Source organism: Triticum dicoccoides, chromosome 2A (genome assembly GCF_002162155.2).
Source record: "Triticum dicoccoides isolate Atlit2015 ecotype Zavitan chromosome 2A, WEW_v2.0, whole genome shotgun sequence".
NCBI lineage: Eukaryota > Viridiplantae > Streptophyta > Magnoliopsida > Poales > Poaceae > Triticum > Triticum dicoccoides.
Window position 1 is genome coordinate 231,893,997 of NC_041382.1, and position 17,743 is coordinate 231,911,739.

A 17,743-nucleotide genomic window follows, 5' to 3' on the forward strand; every position below is an offset into this window, starting at 1 on the left:
GGACTTCCTCAGTCCTTCAGCTTCCTATTGCAGCACATCTGATCGATGTCTTTCAACTTGAAGTTGAGACTCAAGAAGACGAACTGATTCAGGCAGCGAGTTCGAAGAGCTTGTGCCAGTAGTAGTGGCCAGTAACTCGAACACTACATCAAGACAGGACTTTTGGGTTCCCTCACTGTCATCAAGATAGTTTTTATCAGCTTTCTTGGAGACCAACAGGGATGTCTCACTATCTTGAACCTTATCTGCATTACTTCCTTTACCATTGGATAACGCAGTACTGTTCTCCAATATTTTGTCCGCATTCTAAAAGTGAAACAAGCAGACACATCACGTGTTTACCATGTTGTATATGAAACTCATTTTGGTAAATGAGTTCAGTATTAAAGTGGACAGGATAACAGCATGAAACAAACATATATCTATGTACCATGGTCACTTTATGGTCTATACCATTCTAGTTTTTGTTACCAAATCAAGATAGAGACACAGTTCAAATAATATTTGTTCAAGACAAAGCAGAATAGACAGAATATAAGTGTGGGTAACTATAGAGCAATAACAACACTTGTAATGTGCATGACATGAGAACATAACTGTTTATTCAATTGAAACTGAAATCAACATAGAGCAGGTTACAATAGCAATCCTGTTAAAGAAACAGGTTTAAAACATACCTGTTGCGCCATTGGAGTTTCAATTCCATCCTTCAAATTTGAAAATAGTTGGTATGAGTAAATACAGTCATGCAAGAGCAAAGGAGTATGAACCATAGCTACAAAACCTGACCTGAGAACAAATCTTCTTCTCCTTTAAGCGTTGAGTTAGGATTCGGAGTGGTGGTCCTCGTGCTTTGGGAACTGCAGTTCCCTTACTAACTGCTCATGTTTGGGTGCTCTATGGTGGAGACGGTGCTGTGTCAACTGGAACTGGGTTACTATCTGCCGGAGTTGGGGTTAGAAGGGGTGTAGCTGGTTCTCTGTCCAACTGGGTAGGGGTACAATCTGTGAGAGTCTGGGTTATGTGTGGTGGATCTAGTCCTTGGGCAAGTACAACCGTGGTTCTATCTGCATCAACTGGTAGCACTATCTTTTCTGAAGATCGTGTTGTTACTCCCTTAGATACTGCCATCACGCTCTCCAATTCAAATGGCTGATAAACAAGAAAAGTAATTGAAAGTATAGACATTGTATGATAGACAGGTGCAATGGATAGTGGGGAATAAAAGAGGGCATGCAATAATTCATATTTATGTTGTCTAACCAAACAGGATAGCATGACACAATTTCACATATATGATGGCTAACTAAACAGGATAGCATGACACAATTTCACATTATGATGGCTAACTAAAAAAGATGGAAAGACATAGTTCAAAATATGAGACTATGTAAACAGGATGACATGACATAACTATATAATGTGTTTATTAAATAGGTTGGCATGCCATAATTCACATACATTCATAGATAGAATGCCATAATTCAAAATATGATGACTATAAACACTAAACAGGATTAGATGATATAACTATATGATGTCTTTATTAAATGGGTTGCCATGCCATAATTTAGATAGATGATGTGTATGTACTATGTAAACATGATGGCATGATATAATTCAAATATATGATTTATATAGTAAGCAAGTAAGAAGATGGCAATCCATATATGATGTAAAAACTAAGCAATGCAAGACAACATGCATGACATGGGTAATATAACCGTGCCAAGTTTGAGCATAGACCTCAGGCGGAAAATATGACTGGTCATCAGTCTCTGAATCCTCCTCTGAGGAGCTCTCTGTAACCAGCAAGATGTCTGCTTCAGCAGGTAGCATTGTCTGCTCTGAATACCTTGTTTTCACTCCAGATACTTCCATCACCGCTTCAAATGGCTGATGCACAGGAAGAGTAGTTGAATATACAAATGTTGTCGCCAAATGGAACACGTAATACAAAAAATGATAGCATGATATAATTCACATACATGATGATTGGCTAAACAACATGGCATTTCATAATTCACATATATAATGTCTTGCAACAAGATGGCAATGCATAATTCACATATATGGTAATTAGACACTGAACAGGTGGCATTCACACAAAGCAGGTCGAAACTAATCAAATGACATAGCAATGTGAGACACCATACACACGATATGAGCAACATAACCCTACCAAGTTAGAGCATACACCTCGGGGGGGAATAGGACTCGTCATCTATCTCTGAATCCTCCTCTGAGGAGCTATCCATAACCAGCGAGATATGCGCTTCGTCAGATAGCATAGTCTGCTCTGAAGACCTTGTTTTTACTCCAGAATTTGCCATCACCATGTCAAATGGCTGATGCACACGAAGAGCAGTTGAATGTAATAACATTGTTGACAAATGTAATATGTAACGAAAAAAAGGATTGCCTGATATAATTTACATATAAGATGACTGGCTAAGCAGGATGTCATTGCAAAATTCACATATATGATGCTTGGCTAAACAAGATGGCGTTGCATAATTCACATAAATGATGAATAAACTAAACAGATGGCATTCACACAAAGGATGTCTAAGCTAAGCAGATGACATATTTGATGTATAAAGTAAGCAATGCAAGACACCATATGCATGATATAACCAACATCAGCATGCCAAGTTAGAGCGAAGACCTCAGGGGGTAAATAGGAGTTGTCTTCTCCTTCTGAATCCCCCTCAGAACAGATATCTTCCTCTCGATTACAATCCGAAATGCATGGAGGGGGGGCTGCCTTTGCGCCTACCATGGAGCGACGTCTGCATGAATTTTTATTGCCACACAAGGCTCGTCTCTTTTGCTCTACATGTTCAGTTCCATTGTTTACAATAACTGTCATGCATAGGAATGAAATATAGTGAGATTATGTAAGGAGTGCATGCAGAAATCCAGAGTGATGGTAACAACCTGTGGATAGACCCAAAACCAATAATAGTAGGCAGATAATGGCTTCAGTTAAAAAATACAGATAATGGCTTCTTTACTGTTTGTTTCCCACCCAACATGAAACTCATAGTAGACACCGGAGATTAACCAGATAGTAGATAGATACTATTGATAGCGGCCCCAATATGTACCCGACAACCATTTAAAAACTCAAGTTTGACCATTAGTTTGGAGCTGACTCAGAGTCTAATCGGTGAACAGGACAATAAAGTAGCATGTAATATTAAGCGATGCATAACGTAAGCAGACACGGAAGAGTGCGACCTCTCTTGCGGACCCGTGTAGTCCTCGAGGTCATCTGCTCGGTTGATGATGGTAGTGTAGTTTTCATGGCTGCCAGCGGCGGGGAAGAAGATCTGAGGCAGCGAAAGATAGTCTGGAGGCCGGATCCCTGCTGTGCTGGACCCTTCTGTCGTTGGAGCAGCTAGCTGGGGTGGACAACGACGCAGCAGGAGCGGGACAAACCACGCAAGGTTTTTTTTGACAACTATCTGTAAGAGAAGTAATTCTGTAAGGGCTCGTTTGAATTGGACAATTACAACAATGCAGGGATAGGAAATAGACAGGAATAGGATAGGAATGCACGTGCAAAACAGAGAATTTAAAAACACAGGATTTCTGCCAATCTGGGTGTTTGATTCACAACAATTGGAATATCACAGGATACAAAGAAGCATGGTGAGATTAAGTCAAACCACAAGAAAATGTACGGTTATAATTCTATTATGCTACTATCTCTTAGTCTTGTGCTTCATGGATAGGAATTTGAAAAGGAGGACAAGTGAAAATTAAAATTCCTATGTTTTTCTTTCAAGGAGAAACTAAAGGAACAAATCCGTGTGCTCAGTGGACAATATATATAACATGTAGAGTAAAAAAGAGATGCAACAAGTGTACAACCTCTTTGGCGAAGCCATGTCGATCTCAGCGTGATTTGGTTCGCCGGTGAGGATGCTCCGGCTGACTTGGCTGTCGGAGGAGGGGGAGAAGATCTTAGGCGTCTGGAGATGGAGCCCGAGGTACTGCTCCGCTGTGATGGAGGGTTTCGTCGTTGGAGCAGCTCCGGTGAGTTGTACGACACCGAGGCTGAAGTAGGACAAGAGAGACAACGAACAACGTTAACCTGAGTGGAATTCTAATAGCATCTCCAATACATGACGTAAAATACATAACCACAAAGTGCTAGATGTAAAATACCTCAGCCGCTCATCTCTGAACTTAACTGTCGAAACTGAATTTAACTGTCGAAACTGAACTTAACTGTCAAAACTGAACGTAACTGTCGAAACTGAATTTTGCTGTCGAAAATGAATTTTGCTGTCGAAACTGGACGCACTAGCAAGGTGAGGCTACACGTCAATCGACTGGCTTTTTCATCTCTAGTCAGTCGATTTTGCAGCCGTTGGATACGAAATCAAGGGCCTGCGGTTCATCTTCAACCTCCAACCCCCTGAGCCGGCCAAACAGCAGCCCCCCGCCGCCCGCGGTGCGCCGCCCCATCCGCCCCGAAAACACTCCCCACCGCCGGTCCGCCGCCACCCCGGCCATCCCTGTAGGCCCCCCATGCCGAGCTTTTTCTTCGGCGATCCCCACGCCACCGCCCCGCCAACGCCCCGCCACTGCCAGCGACCACCGCTCCCTTCCTGAACCCTAAGATAGATAGTGGGGTACCTCGCCGGCGAGCCCCCCTCCCCACTGCGGCTGGTTCTTCCTTCACCCCGGCAGCATCGGAGTGAAGGCTAAATCGAAGTAGCATCGCAAGCAAGAGCAAGAGCGAGAGCAGCAGCGTGAGCAAGAGCAATAGCAAGAGCAGACCAGGCAGGGAACCGAGAGCAAGAGCAGAGCAGCAGCGCGAGCGAGAGCTAAAGCAGCAGCAGGTCCTACTGATGTGAACGTCGCCGCCGAGGGAGCGACGTTGTGGAGGAAGTGGCCGGCGACGCCGCCGTGGATGGAACCGCGCTGTGTCGGCTCGGGACGAGCACCGGCAGCACCGTGAGATCGAATCAAGAAGAAAATGCGGCGATTAGTGTACAACCTCTTTGGTGGTGCCGATTAGGCCATAGCTTCATCCGAGGAAACGGTGATGATGATGCTCTTCCGGTGGTACATGTGAAGACGACGGTGTGGGAATGGAGGTGGCACGAAAGACGAGGGGAACATTGGGGCAGCTCCTTGGAGGTGGAGGACGGGGTGGCTGAACTGGCGGGATGATGAGATCGACGACCGATCCTCATCCGGTACGATGGATGAGGGAGGTCGAGGTGTTGCTGTGGACGATGTCGTCAGGGAAGAGGCTCCGGCTGGGTGGCGGATGGAGCAGGGTGTGGGGTTTCGTCGCAGGTTTTCATGGCCTCGGTGTACGAATGGGTGGGCGGATGGGATGGAAGTGGGGAACCCTGGCTTAGAGACGCACTTGTCCGAAATGTGGGGTAAGTTACGAAAGTACCCCCACCAATTTGAGGCGGTTCTTTCGGTTCAGGGGTACCACGGGCATTTTGCATGTCAGGATTTCACAGGAGGTGGGAGTTTTCACGCGCGTTGGAATTTCGAAATAGCAAGGCGCGGGTTGAGATGGAGGGAGTTGTCGGAGCACAACGAGACAAAGATATATCTTAAATATTTCGAGCTAACAAGGCGCGGGTTGAAATTTCCAGACAAACCTAACGTGTACTGTACCAAATCAATGCGCCCTACAAATGTCATTCAAAACTTTGAATTCATGTTATGTTCAATTAAAATATTTCGCAACCTACTACTCAAATGAACGTTTTAGTGGATTCCAAACGTATATACTACCGCTTCAATATGAACTAAATTTGAATTCGTTTCTCTATTTGAATAAGATCTACAGTAATGATTGTTGTGAAGTCAAAGCATTTGAATTCATTTCTCTGTTTTAATAAGATCTACAATCATCATTATTGTCAAGTTAAACCATCGTTTGTGTATTATCTTCACAGCACACCACATGATTAGTCTCAAGTTACATATGAACTATGTGTACTATAATAACTTGAACTAGATTTTTTTTAATCCACTTTATTTTGATTTCAAATCACATTAAATTTCTAGCTCTAGATAGATCTTCATAATCTAAACCATGTCTCATATGTATAATGTGTTTATCACATTATGTATGGTGCCCTACCCCCTATGCCTACAAGTATTTAGATGTGAGTTGCAAACACCACACATTACCACAAATTCAAATAAAATGTGAGAATGTTCGATATATAGTATTGTTTAGATTGTTTGATATTTAGTTGTAAGCTACAAATGCCACACATTATCACAAATTCAAATAAAATGTGAGATTGTTTGATGTATAGTATGGTTTAGATTGTTCGGCATTTAGCTGTGAGTTGCAAACACCATGCATTATCACATTATGGTATAACATGTGCACATCACGTGTATCACCGCTATATTCATGCATGCAATGTTTAAAACACTATGATCTCCTATTCAAATATATGAATCCGCTTTCATATCAAATTATGATCTTTGTTAGTCTCTTACACCCACACAATCCTCTAACCTTTGTAGCTACCACTAACTTTCTCTCGTGCATGCACACGCCCTCCTCACCCTCCCCCTCCCTCGGCATTCTATCCACCGAGCACATTCATTTTTTTCTTTAGATCGTTCTCCCAGAGTCTCCACAACTCCTTTCCGACACACACCGATCGATAAACCTCTCCAGCAATGCCTGCCTACAACATACAAACACACCTTCAATCTCCTCCTTTATGTGTCCTTGCCTCGTGTCTCTCATACGGTCAGACACACATGTAAACTCTCGCCCCTCTTTTCATCGCTCTCTCACAACCGCACACTCCTCCCCCTATCTAGCTAGTAGTTGGGCCTCTCGCACCACCTCCTAGCTCCATTCTCTCTGTCTATCCATCTCGTTGGGCCTTATTAGCCTCTAACAAATGGACGTACACCGACCGATCTCTCGCTATACATATAGCTAGCTAGGTCCTTATAACTCATTTTTACCCACACATCAATCGATCTACCTCATTAGTTGTGTCTCTCCCTTCCTCCGACAAACTACAATTGATCTACCGATCTAGTTAGGTTTGCTTACCAAACACATGGTTCCCCTTCATCATCCATGGACGCGTCCTGACAGATCTATCACGCACAGGCACACACAGAAACACATCCCCACTCTTATTGATAACATTGCAGTTCCACCCTCAGTTTGTCTAGTAGGTCTCGCCCACCATCTTCGAGAAGCAAATCCATCACCCATCCAGCACTCTACCCCTCTCCCTCCCTCCCACTCCCTCTCTCTCTCCTCTATCTCTCTCCCATCATATTTCCCATCCTTCAGTTATGTATGGATGTCGACCGATCTCCCTCAAGACATAGCTGGGTCTCTCCTTCTCAACACATATACGAGTCGTTCTACCTCTATAGTCAGGCCTCTGCCTACCCCTCCCACCACCCCCTCCCCCCCACACACACCCCGATACATCGAGCGCTCTAGTCATGTCTTCCTGCCACACACAAACTTGACGTGTGCCCTCTAACGTTCCGGTAGGCCAGTCGCCCTATATCTTTGACTTGTACACACACACACAATTTCGATGGCTCTCTTCATCGATCTCGCACCCACCCACATGATCCTCTCTTTGACTCTATCGATAGCTACGACCCCTCCCTCTCTTCTCGTGGATTGCCCGACCCTCTATGTATGATATGGATAGGCCTCCATTTCACACACATTGCATGCAAAATTTTGTTTGAGATGTCATCGACACATATTCCCACAAATAATTCATGAAATCAACCCCACCCCACCCCCACCCCAAAACAAAAAACACTCATGAACGCGGTTTGTATCTCTCACACACACCCACGTAGGTGGGGAACGTGCACGAAGAGAAGAGGTGCATGCACGGTGCACGTACTCCCGTCTCTTTCCCAACCACACCCGCGCGGGTACACGGTGGAGCTCATTTCTGTACGAAAAAGGCAGCCCACGTGGTAATTTGGCACGTGTACTGGTTGTCCACTTGGTGGAGGGAGGATCGTCTACCACGGGTGAACAAACAAATTGCGACTTGACTTGTTATGTTAAAAAAAGAGGCAAACCATGTGGGGCCTACCTTAGAGGCAAGGCTCTATACACTGGAGTACTTTTGATGTGTCCCGTCAACTCTCAGAACGAGGAGAAGCTTGCTTAGTACGCTGTCTCCCCCGCCCACGGGCGCGGTGGCTCACAGGATGAGGTGAAGCTTACTTACTACGCCTTACGCCCGCTCCATCGCCCATGCGCGCGGGGGCTCGCAGGACGAGGAGAAAAATTTACTACTCCCTCCGTTTACTCCTCGTTCGTACTACATTGGTTATAGAGATTATATCATATTGTTTGGAATATATATGTCCTTTAGTAGATTTCAATATGAACTACTAGTACCTACTCCAAACACTGATGTATATAGACGTATTTTAGAGTGTAGATTCACTCATTTTGATCTGTATGTAGCACTCTCCCTCGCCCCTCGCCCCTCGCCCGCGTGGTGGACGTGCAACAATTCATTCGGTCTCATATAGCCAGAATGTATATACTGCACTACCATTATTGCTCGACTTCCCGAAGAGGCGAAGAGCCAATCGCAAGGTCAATATTTTGGAGATGCCAAGCGCAAGGTTATAGGAGAACGATTAGTAGGTGCCGCGTCATTTATAAATAAAGTTTTTTTCTTCAGTGGCATGTACGCAATATGATAGGTTCATATGGAGAGAAAAGGAGTACATAGCCAGGACGGGCCAGCCTACACGGTTGCTTGCTGGGGTTGCTCTCTTCACACTCTCTCGCACAAAACGACTGTGGCCACATCTCTAACATCCCGACGGATCACGTCCGCTTGGGGAAGGGCTGGATGGTTAGTGTAGATGCGGTGGCCGTCGCCGACGGCGAAAACCCACTGTCGGCACATCCCGATCAGGGGTCCCCGCCGTTCTCTCTCGGAAAGCCGGTGAGGTTGCCTTCGTCCCTTGCTCACTTCTGCGACCTGGGCAGTTGCCGCCTCCTGCCGCCCTCCTCAAGGTTGAGCTACGTCCCTCAGGTACAACTCCCTTTACAGCCGAATTGCACCACTGCTCCAGCTTCCCACATCAACCCCTGTGGATATTTATCTACTTCTTTGCCCCGCATATACCTCTACTGGCTTCTACGTACTGTATTTGTGATGAGTTTATGTCTCATCAACTAGTCCCAGTAATCTTATTCTAATCACGCTTGTTCAATTTCTTTGCCACATGGATGCTCATCTCGATTTTGGTGAAACTGCACAAAATGATCCGATGGTCAAAAGGTTGCAAACTTCATTTATTAGGAAGCTCGAACGTTGCCAGCAAATTGAAGCCTGGTCAGGGTTCACGGTTCAAGGGCTAGGGACTGCATGGATCGTTTTTTTCTTTAGCTGCCTCTGTTCCAAAATAAGTGTCAACTTTAGTAGTAGTAAAACTTTGTACTTAAGTTTGCACAAAGTTGAGAAACTTATTTTGGAACGGAGGGAGTACATATTGTCTATGATCTGTCAATCATTGAGATGCAATAGCATGCATGTTAGTCTCCTTTGTATTTGATGAAATGTTGCAACGGGCAACCTTGGACGCAAGATACATGTAACAGAAGCTGGAAGCTTCATAGCATTGTACAAATTTATCTCACTGATAAATTAAAGTACGTACTATACTAGTACTTCCTCCGTTCCTAAATATAAGACTTTGTAGAGATTTCACCATGAACCACATGCGGATGTTATAGATGCATTTTAAGTGTCGATTCATTCATTTTGTTCTGTATGTAGTGGAATCTCTACAAAGACTTATATCTACTAGTAATAGCTAGCTAGCCCCCACTACTCGGAATTCTCTATCCTCTACTTGATCCACGTCATCAAAATTGATGTAGCCATTAGATGAAGTAAATCAGTCCATAATAGCCGTCTGATCTTGACGTTGAGAGGCTCCGCACTAAGCCACATGCAAGCATGCAGAAATACTGTGCCACATGCATGTGAGTGGGTTTTAAATCACATCAACATGTCTGCATGCAAGCATGCACCGGTAGCATGCATGTTAGTGAGATTTTAAGTCCCATTAACATGTCAAAAAGAAAAATATAATCCCATTATGCAGTAGGAGTTCAGGAGTTGGCTGATCTTTTTCCTTACGTGGGATGATATAAATGATGATGGGAGTTTATTTAGTTTGGCTACCACATTTGTCATGCGGTTATAGAGTTTTTTTTGTTCTATGAAATCGATAATTTTGCGCAGAGAGATATACCACTGTTCCGCACCAACGCGCGGGGACTCATCTAGTAATATTTAGGAACAGAGGGAGTACTATGTAAAGAGTTAGGTGTCGCATGGTGTGTCGGTGTTCTGGGAACGGGGGTCCCCAGACTTGCTTGCCTGCGGCCTGCGGCGTGGCTCAAAAGGGGGCCCAGCGCGGCCCATCTTCACCAACACAAACCCAAGACCCTCGCGAGGGGCCAAGCCTCGCGGGGCGGACGACGCGGAGCTTCCTCAGGCACGGCCTCGTCAGGCTGGCTCACGAGGAGGCGGAGAGATCAAGGCGGGGTACCTCACGAGGTGCCCGTGACGCAAGCCATGACGACCGAGGGCGCCAGGCGGGTGCCAGCCCGCGCAGTGTCCTCCTTCCCTCTTTGGTGCAAGGGGGCAAGCGTAGCCGCGGAGTACTGAGGCATCATGCAAAGGTTGCCATTTCGGTGCAACAAGACCAAGACCAGGAGGACTACGAGACAGAGGTCACCGTGGAGCCCAAGACGGCGTCATCACCAGAGCTTTGCGCAGGCGAAGACTACTTTTGTCATGATAGCTAGTACTAGCTGTCCCCCTTCAAATTAGCCCGCCATTGTTGGCTCCCTTCCCGCTCGATATTTGGGAAGAGGACCAGGGCCCCTATAAATAGGACCAGCCACCCGCTAGACAGAGAGAGAGGACGGACGGAGAAAGAGAGAGAGAGAGAGAGAGAGAGAGAGAGATAGAAGGGCGACTGAGCTCCTCCCAGCAGTTCATCGCCCCAGCCAAGAACAGACCCTCTCGAGGCTGATCTTCCTTGTATTGTTCATCATCATCAGCCCAAGAGGCAATCCACCACACCACACACTGGAGTAGGGTATTACACCACAACGGTGGCCCGAACCAGTATAAACCCTGTGTCTCTTGTGTTGTTCTTTCCTTAGTTTAGATCCTAGCAAGGCGGAGGGGTGCAGGTAGGTAGGAGACGAAAGCTCCACGCGTACCCCAGTGTTCGAACCTCAAGGGTCTGCCGGAACCCGGAATCCGACATTTGGCGCGCCAGGTAGGGGTGCACCGGAGTCCACCTTCTACCGCTTCACGCCCTGTCGCATCGTCATCACCATGTCCGGCGACCAGGCAGGCAACCCAGATCCGTGGGCGGCGTGGCCCGCCTGCGTAGAGCCGCTTGCCTCGGGCGACCCCGTGCCCCAGGCAGCTCGTGGTCCACAGGGCGCTGCGGGCCGCGGGCGACGCGGACAGGCTTCGACCGCTCTCACGCTGCGGTAGGCGCGGTCGGCAGCAAGGGCCTCCAATCATGCCGCGACCACGACGCCGTACACTCGTAGGGAGCAGGCGAACTCGAGGGCCGCGCTCACAGTGGCCCGAGAGCTGCTGCAGTGCAGGCTGCTAGAGGGCGGCCGACGACATGCTGCTGGAGCGAGTGGCAGGGCTCCTGGGCTTTGCCGCCTCGGGGGCTCACCCCTTCTCCACCCAGCTCCCATCTCAAGCCCAGGGCGGCCCGCACGGGGGCTCCGCGCGCGCCCGCGGGCTCCAAGGCTACTCCGATGCCAGCGAAGCTGTCAGCACCGGACCGGCAGCGGCGCTGCCCCCGCTCCCAGTCCGCGAAGAAGAAGGACTCGACGCGACCCGCGGCCCCAGTGGGCGGCCGCGCTGCCACCCCACGGTGGGCGCGGCAGGCAGGACCGCGTGGCATGCGGGGCATTACGGCGTGGCATTCGGGATGACGGCGCCGGAGGAATACGTGCCCCTCATGATGGACCAAGGACACCCACACGAGAGCGAACAAGGCTCGCTCCTCAGCCCAGGCTGGGGGGACGAGGCGCCGAAAGCTGAGCCTTTCCGGGAGCCCTGGGACGGTCCTACTGGCCGCGTTGGGGGCAACGATTATCGGGTACCGCTAATTCTTCTGGAGCAGGTATACGCTAACCATGGATCGCAGGAGGTGCAGGTCGCCACAGCGAGCAGCTGCCCCGCTCCCACAGTCTCCTGCCCATCGGGAGGAGGGCGCAGGGGGCTGCAGGAGAGGGGCCGGGATCCGACATCACTACCGTGGCGTTCGGAGCAAGGTGTTCTCAGGAGGTAGGCCCTCCACTGGGGAGGTGCCTCAGAGCCTGCCCCCGGCGGAGGACCCGTGGTCGTCGGGGGAACCGCTGGCGACCGCTCTACCCCATCGGCGGCGTCCTGGTTCCCGGTCGTCGTTGATGGCACTAGAGTGTGGCGCAAGGCGGGGCCCTCATCTGGCGATATGAAGCAAGGCCAGTACCTGTGAAGAAGGCCCAGTGCCTGTGAAGCTTGCCGCCCCGTGACACTCTCACGTAATAATGAGCGGGGCTGTACACGCCCCGGAGTTTCAGGGGTGCCGGCCTCAGGCCCTGGGGCTCCCTCCCATGCCCAGTGGCAGCACTTAGCTCCGCGCCGGTGAGAAGACGTCCAAGACTACACTAGGTGCCGGACGCGGCCTTTTGTTTGCTTTCGTTGCTCTTCCCTTTGGTTGTCGCTTTCCCCCGCTGGATTCAAGTTGGATTCGAATTTGAGATTTGCGTGTGTTCGGGGAAGGGGTGCTTAGTCTCGTTCGATCAATTTCTCGCGTTTTGGTTACCGCTTCGCCTCAGCTGCCTCCCCTCGTGAGCCCCTCGCGAGCCGGGATGGGCCTAGCTTGCGCGCAGCCCAGACTGCCGCAGACGTGACCTCTCAGGAGGGTCTTTTACTGCAGATCCTACGAACCTAGTCAGGGAACACTCAAGACACCACAACCTCCCACAGGCTGCCTCAGGGCCAGCACGGGACAAAGGTAAACTAGGCGACCAGCGCGTCGCTTGGGCCAACCACTTGGTGCGGGCGCATGGGCAATGTCGCGTCTACTAATACGATGAACACAAGTTTTACATAGGGGGCCCCCCCTTCAAAATGCTCTCACTGCAATCAAGCCGAAACCTGAGTTCTATTCATGCAGGGTAAGGAAGTAGGAGCGATGCACAATCAGTCGGATGAATCCCCCAATGCATTCTCAGGAGCTCCACCCGAGTCGTTGCTGGTGTCGCTGAACCCGCCATCACTGTCCGCGTCACCGTCAGCGGCGTCAGGGCCGTTCACCACGCCGCCCTCGACGGCCGCCACGATCGCGTCATCATTGTCCGAAGCGAAGGCCCTGATAAGAGCCTCCACATTGTCTTCCACCCAGTGCGCCAGGTCGCCTCGGACGTCCTGGGGGACTGGGGCGATGGCGGCGTCAAAATCAAAGTGGGGATCCATGTTCCGAAGGTGGCTGAAGACGCGAGAAAAGGCGCGCCCATGCAGGGCGCGGCTCCTCTCCTCCACCAACCTCTCAGCCCTGACCGACCGCGCCTCCAGCTACGTCACCATGTCAGTGAAGAACTGAAGATTGTCAGCATAGTTGACTGCGTGCGGCTCGCCAACAGCCACCACGCAGATGTTGCCCAAGGCTGCGTTGGCTCTCTCCCGGAGCGTGGCAAGCATGGGGCCGTGCTCATGCTCCAGGATCCTCCGCTGCCGGATCTCGTCGCGTTCTGGCCCGCGACGACCTCAGCCTCCTCCACCCGCTGACGGAGAAGGAGCACCTCGGCCTGGGAGGCGGTTAACTCACCTTGCGACACCTCAAGAGCGGCCCGGAAAGCGTCGGCCCGACGTGTCGCCTCTTCCAGCTTGACCCTCAAGGCAGCAGTCCTGCCTTCAGCTTCGGCCCGGATCAACCCCAGCTTCTCCTCGAACTCGTGCTCGAGGTTCCAATGCGCCATCGCCACTCGACTTCTGACCTGCTCCAGGACGCGGGCTTCCTATGCAGCAACATCATCCTCCGCCTGCGTCACCAAGCGCTCCCTCGTCTCCAGGCGCTCGTACTCATGGGTACGTTTGGCGGCTTCCAGCGTCAGCGCCTCCTCACTCTTCTGGAGCTCTGCCGAGTCGCCGGAGGCCACCTTCATCGATGCGAGGGCTGCCTCGTGCAGCTCCACCTGCTCCTCCAACGAGTGGCACCAGGCCATGAGCTCCCGAGCCCGCTCCTCCACCGCCGTTCTCCACCGGTCAGCCTGCCGAGCCTCCTCAGCGGCCCAAGATCGGGCCTCCCGAGAGGCCACCAGCGACGCCTTGGCCTCTGCGTCATCAAGATCGCGCTGACAGCGCGCGAGGGTGATGGCGCCCTCCAGCTCGCGCCTCTCTGCAGCCAGGCGCAGGCCCTCAGCCTCAAGGCGCGTGTCTTCATCGGCAAGCTCCCGAGCGCGCTCAAGCACGTCTTCCACACCACCATCTGCCCCAAGCAAGCGCCGGGGGCTGCGAGTCAGCACTCCCCCTCTGGGCTGGGGGCTGGGGGCTGGCACCCTCGCGACGGCCGGGCACACCGCGTCAGAAGCCCGGCTTGTGGCCAGCCCGTCCCCAGGTGAAGAGCGCAGGAAGCACCTCAGCCAATCGCAGTCCACGACCAAGCGAGAAGCCCACGGCAGGCTGGTTATGCCACGAGAAGGCCCGCGAAGGATCGCGAGGCGCGCGGGGCCACAATACGCCTCAGGACGGCTTGCCTCGTCGATCGCCCTCACCACAAGGGCTCCACTGTTTGGAGCGCTTGAGGACGGTGGAGGGGGCGAGGCCAAGGGGGACGGCTCCTCAGCCGTCTCTGCAAGCTCGGCTGGATGGGGCCTGCGGAGCAATGGTCAGTAAGGGCAACAGAAGGGTCAGGAGCTGGGAAAGGAGAAGGCTTACTCGTCAGTGGCGAAGTACTTCCTACGCTTCAGCAGGCGACAAGGGTAATCGTCGCCCAGGGCCTCCCTTCTCTTCCGGAGGGCCTTAAAGTCCACACGGAAGCGGCCTAAGAGTCGGGTGCAGGGATTAACCAGCGACGAAGATGGAGCGTCAAGGCAATCTGCGTCAGGGGCGCCTGCCTTACATGCGCCGCCAATCGCCTCGCCAAAAGAAGCCGTCGGAGCCTCAGTGGCCTCGATCGTAGGCGCGGAGGGCAGCTGCTTGTCACCCTCAGATTCGGCGGCACGGGCCCCGATAACTGCTTCCTCATGAGCCTCGCCCAGTGCTGTCACCCCGCCGGGAGCCCCCTCGGCCTCTGGCGCCTGATGCCTCCCTGCTCCGCCACTTGAGGAAGAGTCGCCTTGGCCGACTGGAAGGGCAGTCACCACCACTGGGTTCTCGCGAGGCCCCTGAAGGCCGGCGGGGCACGGCCCGCACTCATCTAAGATAGGCATCCGCCTCATGAAATCGCCCCCGCTCTGGCAGAGGTACAACAAGGCCCCTCCCTGCTGGATACTGCCAGGGTTGGGGTCCCCCGTCAGGGTCAAGAGCGCCATCCTCAGCACTTCAGGCGTCAGGTCCTCTTCCTGGAGCCTCATACGATCATCGCACCCGCTGAAGGCCCACATCCGGCGGGAGTGACGCTAGAGAGGAGCAACGCGGCGTAGCAGGAACTCCTTCACCACCTTGGGCGCTGTCGCGCCAAGCGACCTCAAGAACGCGAAGCGGTGCTAGACGAAGACGAGCCGGGGGCTCTCAAGCGTCTCCTGGCCCCAGCCCGAATTGGGGACAACAGGTGAAGTTGGCTCCGACAGCAGGGGGCTGGGCACCCCAGCATCCACATACTGCCACCGATCGTGGAACCCAGCTGCGGGCGGAGGGAGCTTGAAGTCAATCCCAGAGGCCGCCGTCTCAGGCGCTGCAATGAAGCTCACACACACCCAACATTGGGTAGGGTCAACAAGGCGCAGCGAGAAGAAGTGGTGCAGCAAGGCAACCGAAGGAAGGATGCCCATCATAGCCTCGCAAATAAAGGCGAAGACCGAAAGGAGAGCGATGGATTCAGGACCCAGATGCATCATGTGGATCTGATAATGGGAAAGCACGGCATTGAAGAAATCAGAAAAAGGAGGAACCAGACCTGCCCACAGGGCGTCGGCAAAATACGGGACCTCGGTGGCTATCCTATCGATGGAGAAGTGGGGCGCGGGCCAGGCCGTCGTCCTCCCGCATTCATTGAAGATGGTGGCCAGGGCCAAGCTGACCTTGCCCAAGCCCTCGGCGGGGGCCGCCAACGGCGGCGGGCAAGGCGGAGACACGGATTTCTTCCCTCTTCCCTTGTTCGTCGGAGCCATGGCGAGGGGAAGGGGGAGGAAGGTTCAAGATTGAGTTGAGAACAGAAACCGGAGTTCGAGCGGAGGAAGGACAAAGGGCGCACGAGCAACCAAAAAGGGGAACGGCTGTGTACAACTACGGGTCCGCCTAGCATGGCGCAAAATAAGGAGGGCGTGGGGGAACAGTGCCGCCCACGTCCAATCAGCCGCCACGCGGCGCCCAAGGCCGCAGGCTGTTAGGGCCCGTGGCGCTTCGCCCTTGCCCTTCCGCCTCCCTGCACGGCCAAGTCCGGGCGCGCCTTGGGCCCGGGGGCTACTGTCGGCATTCTGGGAATGGGGGTCCCCAGACTTGCCTGCCTGCGGCCTGCGGCGTGGCTCAAAAGGGGGCCCAGCGTGGCTCATCTTCACCAACACAAACCCAAGATCCTCGCGAGGGGCCAAGCCTCGCGGGGCGGACGACGCGGAGCTTCCTCAGGCACGGCCTCGTCAGGCTGGCTCACGAGAAGGCGGAGAGATCAAGGCGGGGTACCTCACGAGGTGCCCGTGATGCAAGCCATGACGACCGAGGGCGCCAGGCGGGTGCCAGCCCGCGCAGTTTCCTCCTTCCCTCTTTGGTCGAAGGGGGGCAAGCGTAGCCGCGGAGTACCGAGGCATCAGGCAAAGGTTGCCATTTCGGTGCAACGAGACCAAGAATAGGAGGACTACGAGACGGAGGTCACCGTGGAGCCCAAGACGGCGTCATCACCAGAGCTTTGCGCATGCGAAGACTACTTTTGTCAGGATAGCTAGTACTAGTTGTCCCCCTTCAAATTAGCCCGCCATTGTTGGCTCCCTTCCCGCTCGATATTTGGGAAGAGGACCAGGGCCCCTATAAATAGGACTAGCCACCCGCTAGACAGAGAGAGAGGACAGACGGAGAAAGAAAAAAGAGAGAGAGAGAGAGAGAGAGAGAGAGAGAGAGAGAGAGAAGGGCGACTAAGCTCCTCCTAGCAGTTCATCGCCCCAGCCAAGAACAGACCCTCGCGAGGTTGTTCTTCCTTGTATTGTTCATCATCATCAGCCCAAGAGGCAATCCACCACACCACACACTGGAGTAGGGTATTACACCACAACGGTGGCCGGAACCAGTATAAACCATGTGTCTCTTGTGTTGTTCTTTCCTTAGTTTAGATCCTAGCAAGGCGAAGGGGTGCAGGTAGGTAGGAGACGAAAGCTCCGCGCGCACCCCAGTGTTCGAACCTCAAGGGTCTGCCGGAACCCGGAATCCGACACGGTGATAGTAGTGTGAGGTGGGCCATGTAATCACTGAGCTTGCGTGTTTTCACTGCTCTTGCACGCCTCCGCTGTAAGAATGGACAAAAATTGTAA